General features: G+C 37.4%; 2 long non-coding RNA genes and 1 pseudogene across 6 annotated transcripts; 2 read left to right on the top strand and 1 right to left on the bottom strand.

The window, feature by feature from the left end:
* Positions 1–2,439: 2,439 nt before the first annotated feature.
* Positions 2,440–5,796, top strand: LOC147478492 (uncharacterized). Of its 4 annotated transcripts, XR_015207857.1 has the most exons (5): positions 2,440–2,595; positions 2,714–2,796; positions 3,904–3,971; positions 4,061–4,166; positions 5,018–5,587. It is a non-coding gene; the product is annotated as an uncharacterized LOC147478492 (long non-coding RNA). The 4 variants fall into 4 exon arrangements; XR_015207856.1 differs by lacking the exon at positions 2,714–2,796; XR_015207858.1 differs by lacking the exons at positions 2,440–2,595; positions 2,714–2,796 and adding an exon at positions 5,668–5,796 and having other exon boundaries at positions 3,437–3,971; positions 5,018–5,519.
* Positions 5,797–6,122: 326 nt separating this feature from the next.
* On the top strand, positions 6,123–7,226 carry LOC147478491 (uncharacterized). 2 transcript variants are annotated; one of them, XR_015207854.1, is made up of 3 exons: positions 6,123–6,382; positions 6,609–6,882; positions 6,980–7,226. It is a non-coding gene; the product is annotated as an uncharacterized LOC147478491 (long non-coding RNA). The 2 variants fall into 2 exon arrangements; XR_015207853.1 differs by having other exon boundaries at positions 6,123–6,882.
* A 4,995-nt stretch (positions 7,227–12,221) lies between these two features.
* On the bottom strand, positions 12,222–13,620 carry LOC147478490 (putative carboxylesterase 13 pseudogene; annotated as a pseudogene).
* Positions 13,621–23,061: the final 9,441 nt, after the last annotated feature.

Genomic DNA, 23,061 nt, shown 5'->3' with positions numbered 1-23,061 from the left:
CATTGTTGTACCTCAGACCTAGACTCTCATAGTTCTCATCTTGATGATAACGTGGTTCCGGTTCTCGAGATCGAGTGGAGGAGTTTGCAAAACTGGATCGGGGAACTGAGGGATTCCGAGGCAATGAAGGTTCCCTTGAAACTGAAAGTCTTCTTCGTGCCGAGGTTGACCTTAATAGTTGTGGATTCCGAGCAAACACATTCGGACGTCCATCCCTCGTACCTTGAGAACTTGAATACCAAGAGAAGTCAGTTCCGTGTGAGCTCGAGTGTTGGGTGGGATCCAATTCTGGATTATAATCGAATCTAGTTGGTCGCTATGATACCCAGTGAAGTAAGGTATATAAGGTGTAGGGACGTAACCCTCACCAGGGTCGAGACTCGGTGGACGGAACTGCCCCTCAGCGTTTCCATCAGTAGGCATCACTCTTGGAGGTGAACGACCCTCCTGCGTGCGGTAGTAGTCTTGTAAGAAACGCAAACGAGCCTCCTGTCGACCACGTTCGGCCATCACAGCATCCATGATGGCTTGGTTGGTTATGGCAGATTGGGGAGTATCGTTGTTAGGCTCATTTTCTTCACGACCCTGTCCAAAACGACGATCTCCTCTACGTTCAGATTGTCTTTGAGAAGTAACATGTGGGTTATTGATCTCGTTATTCCCCTCGTTACTTTGATTCGCATTGGCTCTTGTAGTAACCATGATTTTGGATCAAAGTGAAGAAAATATATATATTTTTTTAAAGAACAACCAACCCAAAAAAAAAAAATTGATGGGTAGGAAAACCTAGAACTGAAAAAATTTCGACCAAGAAATCAAATCAATTCTGTATAGTTTCCCACAGACGGCGCCAATTGTGTGATGATTTTTCCTAATCAAGAAACACAAATATTTTGTTGATGATCAAAGAACAACTAGAAGTATTGAAGTATTGAATCAAGAAGAAGAAGAGATTTAGAAGATGATGAGTTGAACCACGTTCTTTAATGGTTGCCTACGTATCCTGTGTATCGGAATCAAACTCAAAGCGTAGTTCAACTATTCTATTTATAAGAATAGATGAGGTTTCCCAATTAGTGTTTAACTAGGAGACCGTCTCTTGTTAAGTATCATCTTGATGAATAGATGAGGTTTCCCAATTAGTGTTTAACTAGGAGACTGTCTCTTGTTAAGTCTCATCTTGACTCTTCTAGAAGCCCCATGTTTCCCAAGTCAAATAGGTCTCCTTTATTGACTTAAACAACAGAAAAACATGTTTTAGGTTCGGATTGGGAGTTGGAGTTTCAAACTTAGTAGTTCCGGATTTGGAGTTCCTAGTCAGGAGTTGGTTCTCCGAGCCTACAACTCGAACTAGATCCGAACCTCCAGTTCTCCGAGCCTACTACTCCAACCGGTTCCGAACCTCTAGTTCTCCGAGCCTATTACTCCAACCGGTTCCGAACCTCTAGTTCTCCGAGCCTATTCCAACCAATTCCGAACCTCCTCTTCTTATTTCACTTCCGAATCTAGGAAGTAAGACGATTTGGACTTGAAGTGTGTTCTGGTACTTTCTACCCACACCAAGACCATATCCGAGCCTTACGAAGATGCTACCACGTGCTACATATCTATTTGCTAAAATATGCACACACCGAACCTCCAGTTCTCCGAGCCTACTACTCCAACCGGTTCCGAACCTCTAGTTCTCCGAGCCTATTCCAACCAATTCCGAACCTCCTCTTCTTATTTCACTTCCGAATCTAGGAAGTAAGACGATTTGGACTTGAAGTGTGTTCTGGTACTTTCTACCCACACCAAGACCATATCCGAGCTTTACGAAGATGCTACCACGTGCTACATATCTATTTGCTAAAATATGCACACACACATATATACTTCTAATATTAATAAAAACTCTTCTATTGATGTGTGGCGGAACATATCGATATACATTACTATTAAAAGTATAGTCCACTCGACAATCTATTGGTAGTCATTCAGTAACCCTGTTTTCTTAATGTTTCTGATTGTTGTGTTGTGTAACTTTGTATGTTAGAATGATAAGAGCGTGAATCTTTTCTACTATTAAATTTCAGGTTATCTAAGTCTTGGATATTCAACACCTTTCCTCTCCTTTGGGAGCATCTTATATGTTTCCTTTCTCAAGCTTCGCAAAAGCTGCGATTGATTGTTGTTCTTTGAAGAGATAACCACGCTAGGACTGCCATCTGGAATCTGTCCTTTTGTCTTTATATTCACAAGATCAGGAAATGGTATTGATGTACTACTGAAATTTTGACTTCCATTCTTATAATTCCTTAACTTCGATCATCCGCCAGGTTTGTCTTTTCTTTTCTTCTATTGGAATTGAATTTAATACTTTCGAATGTTTGAATTTATGAATTGCACACCGTTCTTCTTCGAAAGAGGCGACATCAAGTGGTAAGTTAGTCATTTTAATTTTTAAGTTCTTTATCTATTACCATTTTCTTTAATATTACCATTTTTAATTAATCCTCCTTTTAAAATTTAGTGTTTGTTAACGTGATACAAAGATGGAAATAAATATAAACTTTGGATAGCGTTCAATCATTCCGATGAGCTTTTCTGTTGAAGGTATTCTCAAGCCAATCTAAATATACATTTTTTCATTCATTTCCATTTTATTGTACAATAGATGTCTCCGGATTGAATTTGTGTAATACCCAATCATCCTTAGTAATCTGCCTCATAGGTGTTTGACTAAAGCACATAATGAGATACATTCCTTTCAAAAGAAGGAGCAAACAGCACCCATTATGGTATTGAAATGTACGGGTAAGTCAATAGATATGCATGGGTAAGTCACTTCAAGGCTTAAGACGATTTTCTCCTGTGTGACTTAAGGCTTCCTTAGTATTTTGCAGTCGTAGTTATTGCACACAACACTAATTCCCTGTCGAATGGGACATCTTTTACCTAAGTAAATCATGGAATTATACTCAAAAGAAATGTTTCACAAAACTTATGTACAAGGGTAAATTTGTCATTCAACAAAAAAGGAATAAAAAACACGGAAAATTAATCGGTAATTTAAAGCATCCTCCGGACTATAAAACTCAACGTCTTTGTAAAAACAGAGACACCATTTCGTGGTTTCCCAATTAAAAAAAAAATAAACCGTTCGTTCTCTCCGTTCCTTATATCAATATATAAGGGAGGGAAGTTTTATGACCAACTCCATTAAACGGTATGGCTCAATGACATGTTATTTCTGTTTAGTGTTTATGTTGCTTCTTTTATTATTGTTATATCATTGGGTAGGTTTCAAAGTTAAGCCATGGTTTCAATTTTGTTCGAGTTTCCGTTGAACCTTATTTCAAAGGGGATCGTAAAAGGGTGCAGTGATTAGGTCTTTGGTTTCTCCTCTACCTTTTTAAAACGTGATTTGCGTCTCATGAATGGTAAATACGCCGCCAGTACCAATAAAACAGAGTGTAGTTTTATTGAAGGGATTCAACATTTCTAATCTGAATTCTTCCGTGGTTCCCTTCTAAAAAATCTCTATAGAAGAATCTTCTTAGAAATGTTGTGACCATAGCATCCCAAGTAGGAATGGTTTTATGGTGTAAGTCATTCATGTAAGAGTAGCACCTGTCAATGATAATGGAAATTGACGATGACAAAAAGCCTCACTTCTGGCTCTATCCCCACATCGATGAAGGAAGAGTACCCAATGTTTCTCTTGCTCCACTCCACCTGACTGTGAGCGGCGTTGGTAGAAGTTGTAATTTGTAATTTACATGGACGTGAAAGACATTGTAGGAGAGCTTAATTGGAGTTCTATCATTATGTTCAAGTTGCTTTGTTACACCGTACCATCTACTAATTTGCATTTTATATATACTTTTTACTGTTTTGACACTAATAACTACTTTTGATTAGATTACGCTGTTTTGCTATGAATGAAATTATGGAAGAGCAAAAGGATGTAGCAAATCATTACAAAATAGGTATCTATAATTACACTATCTATAATTGATTTTCATTCACTGGGTTTCTATTTTCATATTTCTTGATTCATTGGATAATTTTCGTGTAGCATTCATGGTGAGTCGGAGCTGTTGAAGTTGAAGAAGAAGGAATAGTCATAATTGCATAATCAACTACTGTTCTAGGACCGGTAGAGCTTTCTTTGACTGTGTGAGGTTAGTTACACCAATTATTTTTCTATAGCAGTATGACATGAATCGTTATGCAATTTTGTTAACTTCATACTAAGGTTAGTTAATTGTTCTGTTCTCTCTTTCCAAACATCATTGCTTCTGTTCCTAGGTCTCAAATTATTTTTATCTATATAAATCATGTAATTAAACTCAAATTTAGTACATGAAATGTTTTTAATAAAATCTTTGACAATTTATGTTAATACTTGAAAAGTCAGTTGTCTAAAAGGTAAAAACAAATAAATTGAGAAGTTGTTAAGCAAAGTCTGCTGTTACTGCTACATGATCTCTTTGCTCATGAAACTGCATAAAAGAGAAGTAAGTAACCTTGGGATGACATATCCAAATTTTGCCGGCCTTCAAAAACAAAGAACGAGGACTATTTATGTATAATATCAGACTATTAGGTTAAGTTGGATATATCAATTAGCTTAACTAAATCACTTACACACACATGCTAATTTAGGCCGGTTGTTCTCTTTTACTTTAGTCCAACTCATTGAACTTGGGTGGAAAAGATTTGTTTTTGGCAAGTTAAGCTGGAAGAGATCCATGGACATACCAAGGGAGTGTCGAAGATTGGATTTGCAAATCCGACCTCAAGCTATTAATGACACCCAGGTGTGTAGAGTATTTTCCACACCCAGCTATATTCCCTTTAGTCTTACAAGTTAAAAAAAAAAATGGGTCTGCAAGCAACACGAGCATAGACTATGCAAATATTTACCATTGAAATGTCGAGTGAGTTTCAGTACAATGTGTTTTTTTTATCTGCATGTGTATGTCACCATATCAACTACTTATAATTAATTGTGTTAAAATATTGCAAATAGATTTCGGGGGCTCCAGTCAACCACACTCAGACAACTCAAGTCCAGCCTCATCGTCAGCTTCCTATGAGTATTGTTCCTCTAGCACCATCTCGTCGCACCATCTCACGATGTGCTCGAAGGGATAAGGCTAGAGTCATATCTTCGCCCAACGCTCAAGGTGGCCAATCTTCATCTAATTTGAACAATCATACCACTCTAGCTGTGCTACCTACTCGGAAGGCATTGGTGTAGCGTGCATGTAGAGCGCGGTCGAAAATGGAGAAGCTCTTTGCCTCTACTTTAACTAACATGGGTCATCTAGAATCAAAAGCAGCAGAGGATTCTCACTCACCATTGCAAACCTCGGTTCTAAAGGACACATGAAAGAGCATTGTTCGTGATTTGACGCCAACACCAATGTATACACAGTCATATATTGTTTCACTGTTTTTTCATACCATAGACTAATTTCTCCTCTCAGAATTAAGAACTCCTACAGTATGGTTTAACCGTTAAGGCAAAGGTAATGCCTCTAAACACGTTTTGTTTCTTTTGCGCAGACCATTATGGTTAGTCCATCTGTTTTTTTTATATATTCTGTAATCATTCACAACTTAATTCTCCTGTTTCTCTTACTCTAGAAATTTGTTCATGTTAAATTATGAATGCAGGATGTCCATAATGTGGGAACATACTTATGCTAAAAGGATGAACACCCCAAAATGTTGCTACTCAAGCAACCATCAATTGGTTACTTTGTCACATGTTATGGTTATATGGAACTGAACATAATAGATCCCCGTATGCTTTTTTCTATTGTCTTTGATGAACACTGTCGATATACCTCGCATCAATGTATTGTTGAAGGTATGTCATTTTGATAACTCCTAAACTATTGTAGGCGTCGTGCTGTCCTGGGAAATAGTTGCTTTACTTTGTAATTATGCACTGGACGCTATACATGTTGTTGCAATTCCACCCTTTCATAATCGTAGCCTTTTATAGATGTGGCTAAGTTCATTCCTGATTTAAGCATTTCTCTATTCAGTTGGTTACCCAAATAACCTTATCTGACTTCTGCCTTTCATAATTAAATTACTTGCGTGCTCTATCTTCTTTGAGAAAAATAACTTCTTTGTAAGCATTAGGTTTCGGTGCATGAGAAGCGATATGCTCACTCACATTGAATAGGTGAAAAGAAAAAGTATATTTGATAAAAGTTTGGGATAGATAGACAAGACATTATTTTTAATTTGTTCAGTACATAATTTCTTTTTGTGATTATAAATGTAGGTCACAGTGGAATTGCATACTCTTGATACTATCTACCCAGATCCTATATCCGAGCGTCCAAAAGTGAATGATCCTAAACTAATCGAAAAATAGGTTTTTATTTGATTGTTTACTTGGGGTACATGTTATATATATATATTAGAGAGCAAATGTACATACTAATATGCTATCACACAGTCGTTTGTACCTGCGCTATTTCATTTAGTATGTAATTTACATACTAATACCCTCATATTAAGTTCCCAACATAGCAAAATCTTTATATCAGGGAATAATTATTACCATACTAATCTTCCTTATTCATTCCTTTTTGATTCAGATATTACCATTTGAAAATTCTGCTAGAACGCCTGGAACCTCAACAAAAGAAACAAAGCCTAAACGAATGCGAAGAAAGTCGGAATGTGTGGTAAATTTACAACCGCGTTGATTAGTTACTATTTGTTTTTATCAATGCTTTATCCTTTATAACTAACACGGGGAAAAATGTGCTTATTATGTTGCCACAAGAAATTTATTCATACAACTTTAATGAAACCGTGCAAATTTCATAAACGACTGTCGCATCTAAAAGAATCCACAAACTTTACCAGGTAAGACACTTTAGTTATGGTTAGAAGAATGTTACACTTCCATCTATTGCGATCTTTAGTTTAAATAAAAGTTTGATGAAAGAATATGTGATTATAGGACTGAATGCTGGAAATGGATTGGAGCATGTCAATGGAATTCATTATAAACAATGTTAAAGACATTAAATAGGTATGCAGAAATTAGTAGGTATAGGTTCTTTTGCCTTTGTCAATCTTTGAGAACGGACTCGAATTAGTTCTCAAGTATTGAGGGCCCTAGAAGTACGTATTTTTCAGTCTTTTTCCACTATGGTGAATTGTGTATTACTAATTATGGTGATGGCAACAACTCATTTAGACTCTAACTTTATGACTATATTTGGTTATTAGATATTTTTTTGTTGGAAGAATTTGTTAGAGCAGTATTTAAGTTCATTTTAAATATTTTCAAATTTGTTTCAAGTATTTTTATTCAATTTGGGAGTGTAATAGTGCATTCATCTTATATTGACAACTCATGTGCAGATCAGGAGTGCAATAGTGCATTCATTTTTAGCTACTGATTCACATCTGATTTCTGGCGTGCTATATTTGAAATCAAATCCCAGGAGTTAACAGTTCATTTTAATTAATTATTTTGCATCTTCTACTTTGTGTCCTACCCTGCCTCTCTATTTAAGAATGTAGAATTTAGGCTGAATATATGACATGCAAAGTATGGTTCATTTTTGTCAGGAGCATTAACCTTTTTGTTTTTATCTTCTTTGCCAATTAGTTTGAGGTTTTGTTCTGCCCAGGGTTTGGGTTTCTCTACGTGGTCAATGAGATGGTTTGAAATTTGTGTCTTAGGTTAGTTTCAGTAACGAATAGAGAATGTGTCTCATTGTTACCCGTCCATTTAACAGGTGAAATTTACTCAAAAGCAATTAACCATATACTGTCCACAAGTCCTTTTTCCAGGTCTGGATTAGCTTAATTAAATTGTTATATTTGGCAAGCAACGGATGTCTATCTTCAGGAGATCTGAGACATCAAAGTGATGAGCTTCTCCTAATGTTGAGCTTTTGAGTTCCAATGCACCATTGGAGACAGACAAACAACTCTCATGTGATTTTGTTATTGCCCTGGTAGATTTAATAAATAATATTTGATTTGTCATGCAACAATGATGTTAATAATGGCTATTAGATTTGGTTTGCCATGCAACAGTGATGCAACAACATTTTCGTAAATAGTTGTTCTATAAAACAACCTAACGGGTAAGTTGAGCCTCTTTTCTTGATGTCCAAAATTCTCAGTGAGGGATAAGATTAGGTTAGTAGCCTTCCTAAATAACCTTCAATCAAGAGATATTAAAGTGTTTAAACCGCAGAGTCCACGAGAAAAGTCCAAGTTAGGTAGATTTTCATCGAAGCCAAACCAACAGACATAACCCCCGAACTGCAACTATGTTAGTACCATAGGACTTCCCAATTGACCATCAAATCCTAGCCGGAGCATGCTCTCATGGACTGATTTCAGAACTGAATGCATGACTATAGTTCCTGGTGTACATTGAGAAAGCAACTAATATAAATGAACTGGGTATATGTATGTCTTGAACCTGATTCACAAGTAGCTAGCACTTCAAGCTTTGTAGAGTATGTCATGCCTTGGTAGCTGGAAGCAAGATGCCTAAGAGGAATTAGAAAGTTACAGAAATGAAGGATTAGGTACTCATACATGGCATGAAGCCAAACGGTTAGCAAGGAAGGAAGCTACACTTTATCCATCTAGCCCCAGGAGTAGTCCTATGCAACAATGTCAGACCATACTTTGTTACTAGAACAGAGATCCCTTTCACTGTAAAGTGTAATGTTAGGGGAAGAGCTAATTATCTTTGACAACCATTCTCTTAACGAAAATGTTCCACGAGATAACCATTTTATATATATAGGCAAACAGACGAGTTCATGTTCTCTTAAAGAGTTTATCATTATAATACAAAAAGATAATTCAGGCTCTTGGCGATGTTCTCTACTAAATGATTGTAAATTAAATCAACTGTCTTGATTAAATTTATGTTTCCCATCGTCAGTATTGAATTTGTGAAAGGTTACATGAAGCATAGAGTGGTCCATTTGTCACAAACAACATTATGATGTTCAGACTTTTTTGTTGCCTCCTCACCTCAATAGAGTCTATGCATGACTTTAATGTATTAGTTAACCGATTGAATTTGTTTATCCATGATTTTCGTATAGTCAATTACAATATTTGTTATATACCATTTTGTAACTAAGCGTTCTTAAAATATTAATTGGATACTCAGATGGGAACAGGCTGGAAACTCAATTATAGTCAAACTTCATAACTTACACAGTTCATGCGTTTAAAAGCTGCTCTGATGGTTTTTTACCACTAACGTTTTTCCCTTCTAATTTTAACACTAACTAAAAACAAAGTGTACGTTCGTTACTTGCTATAAGAGTTCCTATAACACCATTAAACCTTTCAAGCTGTAAAGGAATCATAACTCTCTCACTTTCGTTCCAGTGTCTGTAACTCCCATAAAAAATTTGGAGCCTCTTATCCCAAGTTAAAGTTCGTATAAATTGGTTTACTGGCCAAACTGTTTATCTTTGTCTTTATTTGTTCTGTATGATAGTTGTTTTGTTTTCAACATCTTCAAGTTGCATATAAAATGCACATCTTGGTTGAGTATTATTTGCTTATTTATTTTTTGGTTTTGGCATAGTTATTTTGGAAATCATAATCTGAAACATAAACAATTGAAAATATCCATCGCTTTTACTTATTTGTTTGTGCGGTCCTAGGGAATAGAAAGCGATCAAAAATAGATTTGCCAATACGCTTAGGTTCCGGTCTCATTATTTTCCTTCTTGCATGTGTAAGTGTGATATAGTTTGTTTATTTTTTGCACTACTATAAATAAACTAATTTTTGTACTACTGATTTTCCTAGCCTGAAGTTTCTTCAGTCATGGAATCAAACGATAGGCAAGTTATATCTATTGTGAAAAATTTGTTGAACATGGAGACTCTTTATTTTGACTCCAGAATACTAAATGATAGGAAACCAATGTATGGAAGAGAACCTCATTTTAAGACACATTTGTAGACGAGGTTTTTATTCAACATGACACCTCTGACATACAGAAGTTCCGTCTACTGGAAGCAATATTAGAGTTTTTAATACCAGTCTAACAATTTTTTTTATATTAAGAACACTAGCATTTTTCCCAGTACACCAATCTGTATTATGGATGTTTCTATAATCAAAATTGTTGCCGCTTAACAAAATGTTTATATAATCATCTAAGCATAGCATAGTGAGTTTGCACAATGGATCATGCTTATAATGCCTCAACACTCCTTCACCATGCACTCTGCACCTGTTGCTAACTACTCGATCATTACACTTAATTTGACTCTCAAAGAACCAAAATTCCATTGCATTATGTTAATCAAAGTGGAAGCCCGAAACCTGACAAAGTTCAGCATGTAGAGTTGAGTGCTAATAACATTTTCAGAATGGAGACCAATAACCAATGTAAGAATTGATCAAAGGAATTTGCAACTAACAACAGGGTGAATCAGATGTAATTCAGTGATGCAACTAGCTAGCATCCATAATTTCTTCCTTTTGTCGCCTCCATACAGATGGTTTGAAAAAAATCAACATTCCATCATTTGAATCATTCAATCTCCATACACATGAAATAAAATCCACATTATATTGAAAGCTTTTAAATTGTAATCTTGCCACATAGCCATCTCCCGGAAAGCTATCATTTACACATTCAATTCACTCCACATATTATATCTAACTTAATAAATCTATATAACAAATATTAACAGTGTCCAATGTATTTTTTCTAATTGTTTCCCAATGTGATAATTTCTAAAATTTAAAAAAAAAAAAAAAAAAAAAAATGCTTTTGTTAGCTAACTACAAATTTTTTATCTGTCCAAGCTACCTACTTATTTAAACCGACAAAAAAAAAAAAAAAAAAAAATAGTTGATGGATTCGCTAAATTATTTTGAAGACAATGATAAAAATAAAGTTATTCTTCTTGCATATTTTTTGAGATATTTTATTCTCCAGTGTAGAATAACAACTATGTTGCACACCATGATATAATATTCTTATATCTTACATGTAGTACACTCATATAAATCCAACAATGTTCCTCAATCACATATAAATGCTCGACAAGATAATTACACAACTAGCAGCATAAAGGTTAACTTCATTAACATTATACCTATTTTTTTGGTAAATTAGTTTGTGGCATATGCACTAATAATTATATATTGACTAAATTATAGGCGGTTAAATACCTCTTCGAATATATTTATTCGTAGCATGGCAGAGCAGCAAAAAATCGATTCGAACAACGAATACAACTAGCGTATTGAAGTGTTTTTTTCTTATATATTGAAGTTTTTTATCAGACCTCGGCCTGTATTAATTAATCTAAAATATTTTACATAATCCATTCAAACAAATGTAATATGTTACTATTCTAATTTACATGCATTCATTCCTTTGATTTTCTCCAACCCAATTTTGTAGATGAGGTTTTTATTCAACATGGCACATCTGACATACAGAAGTTCCATCTATTACAAGCAATATTAGAGTTTTTAATACCAGTCCAACAATTTTTTTTTTTATGAAGAACACTAGCATTTTTCCTAGGACCTATTTTTTGGTTAAATTAGTTTGTGGTAGATGCACTAATAATTATATATTGACTAAATTACAGGCGCTTAAATACTTTATTCGCAACATGGCAGAGCATCAAAAATCGAATATAACAAAGAATACAACTAGCGTATTGAAGTGTTTTTTTTTTCCTTATTGCAATTTTAATTTACTATTCTAATTTACATGCATTCATTACTAGTGTATATATATATATTATTTTTTTTAAAAACAAATTAATGGGTTAGGCTGACTCTTGGGCCTGCATTAGAATCTCAAATATACTCGTCCACTGACATCATTTTCAACAATCTCTGTTAAAGTGCGATCAAGTGGCGGGCTATTACAAAAATATTCCTCGTCTAGTGAAGAACTTAGGCTGGCTAAATAGTCAGCGCTTCTGTTCACCTCTCTGTAAACATGACAAAACTTTACCTCATCCAAAAGTGCAACTGATACCTTTGTAGCTTCTACAATGTTGGTGCAGTACCATGGCGCTCCTTCTTGTCCTTCTACTAGGAGTATATATTTGTTTGCTGCTAAGTTCATAATCTTCATGAACGTAGAGGAAGCAATATAATCCAACTATATAAACCGAAAGATGAAAGAGATCATGTTGACATTCACATTACAACAGTAGAAAGACAAGTGCATGAAACAGAACAATTTATTTGTTCACATCAGCGACCACATAAAACAAAGAAAGTATTCTACATGATCACTGCATGGCGATCCTTGAATAGAACATACAACGTACAACAGAAAGAAACGACTCGGCTACTGACTCCATCCCTGCATCTCATGGAGGCATAACTCCAGTACATGGAGACTTATTGACTTAGCAAATAGCAAACTCCTAAAGACTAGGAGGACAGACATGATTTATTCAAACCAAACTCTGAACATAAAGTAGGGAGTTTTTTTTTTTTTTTTTTTTTTGGCCAAAAAAAAAAAAAAAAAATAAATTAGGAGTTACATAAAAATTACAATACGATAGAAGAGGATACTCAAATCTCAGGTCGCATTTAAGAAAGAAACCACGCGCTCCATCAACTTACCAGCACTCGCAACCTCAGGAGTAGAGACATGAAACACATGGGGCTCAGCTTCTGTTTCCGTAAACTCCAGTACTCCTTCCCACCCACACTTTCCCAAGTTCTCATGATAATGTTTTCCCCTGTGTACCAAAACATCTAACCCAGCAACACACACCAGCACCCTTTTGCATGCCACCTTCGAAAAATTTGGATCTTTGAGGGGATTGACAAGCGGGTCATCGAGCCCGCTTGTCGTAGGATAAACCGCAAGCCATAGCTTTCCTAATAAATCCATGTCCCCTTCACTCGCAAGTGGTGTAGAACCAATGAAATATGGATGGGCTAAAACAATCCCCTTAAACTTAAAATTATTTGGTTCAATATGAGCTCGAACAGCCATATTGTGCGAGATATTACCCCCCGCACTGTCACCTGCCATGTAAACGCGATTGTAGTCAGCGTACTTAGTCAACCATTCTTCATCTGGGTGAGAAAACACCCATTTAAGTGCAGTCCATGAATCTTCATAAGCAACGGGTAAAGGGTGTTCTGGTGCTCTTCGATAATCAACTGAAACAGCGACAACATTAGCTTTTGAAACTAGTAAGTTCAGATAGTTGTGGTATGTTGGACAGAAAGCAGATTCAATACAAAAACCACCACCATGAAAGTAAATGACAAGGGGTAGCTTAGTCGCTCGGTTTGCTTGTTTGGGTAGATACATTCTTGCTGATAAACCAGTTTCTGGTTGGATCACAACATCTTTTGAGGAAACACCAGTGGATGGGTCGACTGATGCTGCAATGAACACATCTTCTCTGAGTCTTTCTTTACGACCATCTTTGTAAACTCGAATAAATGGTGGATATTCGAAGACTACATCATCAGCCACAGTTGAAGCCATTGAACAACAATAAGAGGAAACTGAACTGTTTTGATTCTTGAGACTTAGATGCTATGCCCTTATATATAAGAGGATCTTGGTTTGTACTCATACTTCTGCATGTGTAGGTGGACCGTGGATGTTCCCCGTGATCAACCACATATCACATTATCTTATCCTCTCAATTGACTTGAACAGATAAATAATAGTTTAGCATGCCAATAATGGTGTACGAAAAGTTCAAAAGGCAAATAATGGCGGTAGCTAGCTACCAAAAGTTAATATGATCGCAATTGGTTTATCAAGATTCACGTTTTCATATCGGTTAATTAGTTATAACGCCCCAATTTTATGACATACATTTTGTTGAAGTATGTAAAGTTGGTATGCTATTTCGGTGAAATCTATCACCAAGTATAAATATATAAATTGTAGGTTAGAGTAAACATAATCTAAACCCTACTTTCTTCTTGTGCCTCCATCTTTTCTTCTTCTCCACTCCATCTCTTAAACCTAACTAGTTAACCACTATATGTATCTCCTAGCATAATTTAACATGGTATCAGGAGCCGACTCTGTTTAGAGAATGCTAGGAGAGAGATCCGCAGTTTCAAGGTTCCAGTTTTAGTATTAGTTGCTGTCTTAGTATTGTTTTGCTTCCGCAATCTTTCGGTATTGATAAAGAAAAGTACGTCAGGTTTTCAAAAGGGGAAGGCGTGGTATCGTCATCTCGTTGTATCTCTCAATTTCTACGTGCAGGCATGCACGCGCTCAGTTAAAGAGTCTTCGAAGCACGCACGCGCTCGGAGTACTGTATCTCACAATTTCTTATTCTTTCCATCGAGTTTTTCTTCTTTTTACAATGACTGATGTTGTTCCAAAATCCGATGAATTCGATAATACGTCTGTTTTTTCTGTTGGTATGACCTCTGTCAAATTGGAGGGTGTTGCCAATTACCTTCAATGGGCAGAGGCAGTTACTGTTTATCTTACTGGAAAAGATAAAGAAAATCATCTGACAGATCCCCCAAATGATAAAGGAAAGACAACCTGGATGAAAGATGACGCCTTGGTTAAGAATTTCCTGTGGAATACTATGGAGAAGGATGTTTATAATAATGTGCGGTTTTTTAAAACCTCTAAGGAGATTTGGGAGTATCTACAAGAATCATACTCTCAATCTCAGAATACTTCTCGTATCTTTCAGTTGTATGAGAACATCTTTAATCTCACTCAAGGCGATATGTCTATCTCTGAATATTACAATTCTCTTCATAGCAAGTGGGAAGAACTGAATATTTATCACCCACTTACTACAGACATAAATCAGTTGAAGAAACAAAGAGAGGAATTTCGAGTCTCAAAATTCCTATTTGGGTTATATCCCGAGTTTGCTAATGTGAAAGCCCAAGTTCAAGTTGAATCTAAGCTCCCTACTCTATCTGAAGCTTATCCTCGTATTTCTCGTATTACTGCACCTCCTCCAAGGCACAATGACAGTGCGGCTTTATTGATCCCTCCAAGTAGCAATAACAACCCCTCCTCTGGTTGTGGTAATGGAGGTAGACGGGGTAGAGCCGGTCGTGGACGTGGAGGTGGTCGTAACCAAGGGAGTGGCCATGGTCGTGGTATTGCCGGTTTTGATCCTTGTGAGCATTGTGGGCGCACAAATCATAGTTCTGATTTTTGTTGGGATATAATAGGACGCCCACCTTTGCACAAAGCCAACAATGCCACAGTAGTTGGTCAGAAAGTGACCAATTTTCAATAAGTTCAAGAAGACCTTGCAGCCCTGATGAAGCGGATACAAGCTATTCCAGTCAGTTCATCGAGTTCATCCAACCAACCTACTGCAACCCTAGCCGATTAAGGTAAAACCGTAAAACATGTCTTCATATATACCAGTAGTAACAACTCTTGGGTCATTGACTCAGGAGCTTCTGATCATATGATAGGTAATCCCTAGTTGTTTTCTAATCTTGAGTATACTCACACACCATTATATGTCACATTAGCAAATAGGGCTAAGGCTAGTATTCTTGGTAAGGGTATTATTCAGTTAACTCGGATATATCACTTGTCTTTGTCTTGCTTATTCAAAATTTCCCCTTTAATCTATTGTCTGTTCATCGTCTCATCCAATCTCTTCACTGTAATGTCATGTTTTCTTCCACTCATGTTGTGTTTTAGGATCTACAGACTAAGACACTAGTTAAGCACGGGGGCATCTATTACTTTTAAGATGGTTACAGGCACTCTCACCAGAAGCAAGCTCTCACATTCTCAGTCTCTCCTGTTCAGTGGCATAGACATCTTGGTCATCTTTCTCTAGCTAGTTTGTGAAGTTTAGTTCCCAGTAATTCTTCTAGTATTTAGTCTTTAAGTTGTGAGGTTTGTGAGTTAGCTAAACAGCATTGTGCTACTTGTTTCGACCAAATATGATCAAAACATTAAGTGTTGATGAAAGAGACGAATAACGTACAAAAGTAATTAGAAAAATGATGGTGATCGGGAGAATGATGAGACTGTACCTTGTGGTTACCTACGTACCCAAATTATCAATGGAATCAAGTCTCAAGAACGTAGTTATGTATAAAAAATAGTTTGGTATTTATATAGGTAGAGTGGAGACTCCTTGTAGCTCCAGTATTCTTGTAGCTTAAGTAATCGTGATTGAATATAACTCTCAACTGATAATTATCTCTTTGATAATAAATGAATCTGGACATAAATCAATGTACATTAGTGGCAAGTCATATGGCTAAGGTTCAGCCTTAGACACATGAGTTAATGTGCTTGTACATTGATCCATGGTATTGCAAATTGGGCTTTAGCCCTGTCGTTTAAACGAATAAAATAGAGACCCCTACTAATGGACGTTTGCCACGTAGGTGGGGGTCGAAACACTACTTACAAAAATAGGTTAAATAAGTGTTCTAGTGCTCCTTTTCAGTTAGTTCATTCAGATGTCTGGGGTCCTTGTAGAACCACTGGCCTTTTTGGAGCCAAGTATTTTATTACATTTATAGATGATTTCTCTCGTGTTTGTTGGGTATATATTATGAAAAATCATTCTTAAGTATTCTCTATTTTTCAAAAATTCTATGCTGAGATTACTAATCGGTATTCTGCACACATGCATATTTTTTGAACTGATAATGCCAAAGACTATACCTCTACAATATTCAAGTGTTTTTTAGATGACCATGGCATTACACATCAAACCTCCTGTGTAGGGGTGTAAAAATGGCCCTCAAGCCCTCGGCCCGCCCGACCGAACCCGCCCATAGACAAAACAAGCCCTCAAATTTAAGCCCGCATGCAATTTGAGGGCAGGGCCGGCCCGACCCTCATGTTTTGAGGGGAGGGTAAAGGCCTAGATATGGAAACATGAGGGCGGTCCTCAGCCCGACCCTCTAAATCCCTCACAAAGCCCGTATTAAGGCCCTCATTGATATTTAGATTTTCTAAACAAAATTACGCATTATAATACCCCTTAGTTATGTAATGATAATGTCCTTGATGGAGGTTCTCTCTCTTGTAATGAATATATTGTTAGAATATGTGAATATATTCTATAAGATCAACTGTATTATATGGATATATCTCTATCCTATAGAATATATTCATATATTCTATTGTATATGTTAATGAAGTTTGATAGGTTTTCAAGAATTTTTGTAATGAATATGTTAATCGAGTTAATGAAATCGATAAAACCAAATATGTTAATGAAGTCTAAACAAGTTGTATTCAAGAGTTTTGAATAATTGACAAGTCAGTATAGCCGGCCCATAGACCCGGCGCCCTCGTGCCCGCCCACGATTTTCTAAAGGGGTTGAGGTGAGGAGGCAAGGGGCTGTATAATTCAAGTGTTGGCCCTCACAGGCCCGACCATAGCATAGCATAAGGGGGGGCCGGGCAACCCGCCCATTTTACACCCCTACTCCTGTGTGGATACACCTCAACAAAATGGGGTTGCTAAGAGAAAGAACAGACCCATTCTTGAAGTCACCCGATGCTTAATGTTTCAAACAAATCTCCCAAAGTTTTATTCAAGGAGGAGTCCTTCGCTTGCACATACTTGATTAATCGTATGCCCTCTTCAGTTTTAGGCGGAAAAACACCACACTCTGTTCTTTTTCTTGGTCAACCTTCTTTCCATCTTCCCCTTCGTATTTTTGGTTGTGTCTTCTTTGTTCATAATCTTCAACCAAGTCGTGATAAGTTGGACTCTCATGCTATTAAGTGTGTTTTCCTTGGGTATTCACGTACACAGAAAGGGTACAAGTGTTATAGTCCTCATCTGCGCAAATCATTTGTTTGTGCTGATGTTACTTTTTTTGAAGATATCTCGTTTTACTCTTCAGAAAGGAAGATGTCCTTTAAACCATTTGAGGATTGTGTTTTGCCATCTGGTGTTGTTGAATATGATCTTCCTGCGACTATTGGTGTTAATGAGGGAGCTAATAATCAGGTTACTACTACTGATGTTGGCGCTCAAGAAGACAGAGCGCATGCGCGCCCTACCAATGGCCTTACAGGACACACGCGCACGCCCCTTGATGTTCGAAATCCATTAGATGGAGTGCGTGCGCGCCCACTAGTTGGCCTTATAGAAGCGTGCATGCCCACCTTATTACTTACAGCTGCTATTCGAGAGTTTGAGGCCTAAAGTTCAACTGCTCCGCTACCCTCACCTCTTCCCACTGTATCTGTGGATCCTATTGCCATTCCGTCTGATCTCGATGTTCCTATTGCCCTACGGAAACTTGAACGTCCACCTGCCAGTATGCGTCTTCCTAGTAAGTATGCCCAGTATTATATTTCTCAGTATGTTTCCACTGATCATTTACCACCATCTGCCAAGTCTTTTGCTACGTCCTTGTTGTCTGTATCTGTCCCTTCTAAATACAAGGACACTCTATCCCATTCTGGCTGGAAGCAAGCAATGGACGAGGAGTTGAGTGCCTTGTATTCTAATGACACTTGGGTCCTTACAGATCTTCCTTATGGGAAGAAAGCGGTTGCTTGTAAGTGGGTTTTAACTATTAAGCATAATCCGGATGGTACTATTTCTTGTTTAAAGGCTCACTGGTTGCAAAATGTTTTACCCAGACTTATGGTATTGATTACTCCAAGACGTTTTCTCTGGTTGCAAAGTTAACCTTTGTGTGTGTTGTTATTTCTCTTGTTGTTCATCATCACTGGCCTCTATTTCAGTTAGATGTAAAGAATGCCTTTTTACATGGAGATCTCTTGGAGGAAATCTATATGGTCCAACCTCCTGGTTTTGTTGCTCAAGGGGAGAAAGTCTGTCGATTAAAGAAGTCTCTTTATGGGGTCAAGCAGTCTCCTAGAGCTTGGTTTGCGAAGTTTAGCCAAGTTTTGATGGCTAATGGAATGACTAGGTGTGAATATGATCATTCCGTGTTTTACCAAAAGACCTAGCAAGGGATTATTGTCTTAGTTGTGTATGTTGATAATATCATTGTCGCAGGGTCTGCCAACAGAGTATTGATCGACTTAAAGTCAATCTCTCAAGACAGTTCCAGACCAAAGATCTAGGAGAACTGAAGTATTTCTTAAGTATTAAAGTTACAAGGTTCCCTGGTGAAATTCATCTTTCACAGAGAAAGTATGTATTAGACATACTCAGTGAGATAGGTAATTTAGGAGCTCGCCCAGTAGAGACTCCTATAGATTCGCACGACAAACTCCAGTCAGATGTTGGAGAGTTGTATGCCGATATTGAGGGATACCATAGACTGGTGGGAAAGTTGATCTATGCTACTATCACTCGCCCAGATATCTCATTTGCAGTCAGTGTAGTATCTCAGTATATGCATGCACCACGGATTCCTCACTACCAGGCAGTTATTCGTATTGTGCGGTATTTGAAAGGTTCTCCTAGTCGTGGATTGGTATATCGTTCTAATGGAATGAAATTTTGATGTTGTTGGATATTCAGATGTTGATTATACAGGATCAATTTCAGATAGACGATCCACCACTGGGTATTGTACCTTCCTTTATGGAAATTTGGTGACATGGAAGAGTAAAAAGCAAACAGTTGTGTCAAAGTCTAGTGTAGAGGTTGAGTATAGAGCTATGGCTCAAGGGATCTGGTGAGTTAATGTGGATTTGTAATCTGCTACATAAGTTAGGTTTCCAGGTATAGCTACCGATCCCTCTTCATTGTGACAATCAGGCAACCATTCATATCGCTTCTAATCCAGTATTTCATGAGTGAACTAAGCACATAGAGGTACATTGTCATTATGTCAGACATAAGGTTGAAACAAAGGAGATAAGTACTCCTTATGTGGCATCTTGAGATCAGTTAACTGATATCTTCACCAAACCAGTGATTCATCCAGTTTTGAATTATATTGGTAACAAGCTGGGAATGAGCGATATCTATGCTTCAGCTTGAAGGGGGGTGTTGAAGTATGTAGAGTCGGTCTCACACATTCTATAAGTGTGAGACCGTATCTTATTTAAGTAGTTGTTATTTCAGTGAAGTCTATCACCCAGTATAAATATATTAATTGTAGGTTAGAGTAAACATACTCTAAACCCTACCTTTATCTTGTGCCTCCATCCTTTCTTCTTCTTCTTCTCCACTCCATCTCTTTAACCTAACTAGCTAATAGGGGTGTGCACGGGTCGGTTCGGGTTGGGTTTGGGTTTAAATCAACGATCGAACCGACCTATCCGGTTTGCTCAAATAGCCATCCGAATCGAACCAATAAATTTCAGAAACCGATTTGCAATATCGAGTCGGTTGTGTCGGATTTACGGTTATAGATCAAATTGGAAAAAAAAATCCAACGAGGCAATTGGAGGCTTGGACTCTCATACTCACTAAAATGGATTCCCCCAATATATATATATTTATTTATTTATTTATTTTGGCAAGCCTGTTTTAAATGAGATCAGTAACTCTTTGATGCTGGTGGGGTTCGAACCCTAGACCTCTGGTATCATCACCCAAAGGTTTTACCGACTTTGCTAGTATGCACCTGCATTTTTTTTTTTTTTTTTTTCAATTGCTTCTAAAATTAATTTTGATGGATCGAGATGAGAAGTGTAATTTAAACTGTTTTGATTTGATTTTTTGGGTTATGAAGAGATCATTGAAGCTTCTCCTGTGGGTGTTAATGGGAGTTTAGATTTGAAGAGTTGGGTAAAAGGTGAGGAGAGAGAGATGGGATCTGATCGGTGGTTGTGTTAACTGTTAATGGTGAGTGAGTTTGATGATAACGAAGATGTGTTTAATATTAAGAAATAAGAACTATTGGCCCATATTTGATTTGTGCAATCTTTACAGTATTCAATTTTGAGTGAGATGTGAACATTCAATGCATATCATTTTTTTGTTTTTTCCATATCTACAAAAAAAAATCTAAAGTTAGAGGGTCCCATATTTCAAAATTTAAGTGGGTTAGCTTGTGAGCTTTTTCATCACATGAAAAACATGAAAGATAAAAAACATGGCTGGGTAGCGCTGAAGATGGATATGGCAAAAGCCTATGATAGAGTGGAGTGGTCCCTGGTGGACACCATCTTTGATAGACTGGGCTTTAGTCAGAAGTGGAGGAATCTTATAAAACAATGCATATCCACTGTTTCTTTTCAAGTGCTTCTTAATGGGAGTCCTTTGAATAAGATAATCCCTGAAAGGGGACTCAGACAAGGGGATCCCCTATCCCCATATCTCTTTATCATCATGTAGAGGCCCCTTTCTAGGATGATTGCAAAAGCCGAGGTGAGGAGAAAGTCCATGGGATTAAGATCCGGAGGGCTTCTCCTCCCATCTCCCATCTTACGTCAGATGCAGATGACTGATCCTGTTTACTAGAGGAAATCTTGGGGATGGGGGCATCTTAAAGATATCCTCCAAGACTATTGTCTTCGTCACCAGTGGTGATAAATTTTGACAAATCTAGCATTTTTTTTGAGAAACATCAAGTTTGAAATAAAATAAAGCTAAAGAAGTTTTGGAAAATGAGGCTTTTGATCCAAAAGACAAATACACGGGTATACCCATCATATAAAAAAAAAAGGCCGAGGATTTTGACTTTTTAGTAGATAAGATCCATAAGAAAATAAAAGGATGGAAGGCTAAAGTCCTTTAATAGGCTGGAAGGGCTACCCTGATCCAATCTGTGGTACAAGCTACTCCTCTCTATGCTATGTCTACCTATATGCTTCCCATGTCTACTTGCAACAAGATAGATAAAGCATGCAGAGAGTTTTTCTGGCATGGTGCTGAAAATTCTAACAGTGTCCATACCATTGGGTGGGACAAGTTATGTAAACCCAAACCTGAAGGAGGGTTGGGGTTTAGAAAGATGAGGGATATAAATGTAGGAATGCTAGCCAAGCTCCCTTGGAAAGCTGCTATAGATACTGAGTCAGTTTGGACAAAAACTCTTGCTAGTATCTATAGTAAAAACTGGATAGGGGATGTCTGGAAACCTCCTGGGTATGCCTCCTACTTTTGGAAAGGAATCCATAATACTTTCAATCTCATAAGTGGAGGGATAGTCTGGGGTATTCACAGTGGTACTTCTACCTCTCTTTTAGATGACCCTTGGGTGATCTGCAATGGAAAACCCCAGACTCTAAGAGAGTTAGGGGTGGAGGATCCCAGACTAGAAGGCCTTCAGGTGGCTGACCTTTTTCTGGAGGATAGAACTGGATGGGATGAGGTCAAGCTTCAAAGCTTCTTTCAGCCTTCCCTTGTGGCAAGAATCAAAGACATAATGATCAGACCTCTGGGTTTGGGAAAGGATAGGCTGAAATGGAGTGGAGAAAAAGGCCGAGATTTGTGAAATCGTATATACAAGTACCTAGCCAAAGATAGTGGTGAAGGATAGAGCTCTAGTTTTAATACTAAAACAGTAAAAGCTCCTTTGAAAAACAAAATACCCGACCAACATTAGGATGTTCTTATGGAAAGCCTATATGAATGCCTTACCTATGGGAGATAGGTTGGCTTCTTGGAAGATGGAGGGGGACTTTTCTTGCCCCCTATGCAATACCAGTTTGGAGGAAGAAAACCATCTGTTTTTTTTGAATGTGATTGGACCAGAAAGTTGTGGTTCACTTCAAGCTTGGGTCTAAGAATGGAGATTCAGGGCAGGAACAACACTAAGGATTGGATCTCCAAATTCATAAGTTGGAGCAACAATAAGAGCCAACACATAGCTCAGGCAGGAGTTCAAGCTTGTTATCTCCTATACAACATCTGGAAAACTAGGAATGAAGCCAAATTTGAACAAAGGCTCCCTAATAGAGAAATACTTCTCAGAAGGAGTGAGGTGGAGGCATGCAACTGCTACAAGGGCTTTGCTACTACCAGAATGCAGAATGAGAACTCTCTCCCTTCTGAAAACTACTTAAATCAAAACTTTTTTGAGTTTGATTCATTGTTCCCTATTATACCTAATGAGTGCATTAATATAAGATATGATGCTGCCTTTCAGGGTATGTCAGGAGAACCAGCTGCTGGTACTATAGCTTGGGATTCAGAAGGAAAGGTAGTAGGAGGTGTATCGAGA

Source organism: Coptis chinensis, chromosome 9 (assembly GCF_015680905.1).
Source record: "Coptis chinensis isolate HL-2020 chromosome 9, ASM1568090v1, whole genome shotgun sequence".
Taxonomy (NCBI): domain Eukaryota; kingdom Viridiplantae; phylum Streptophyta; class Magnoliopsida; order Ranunculales; family Ranunculaceae; genus Coptis; species Coptis chinensis.
The sequence above is the reverse complement of the archived record's forward strand: the minus strand, read 5'-3'. Positions and strand labels throughout refer to the sequence as shown.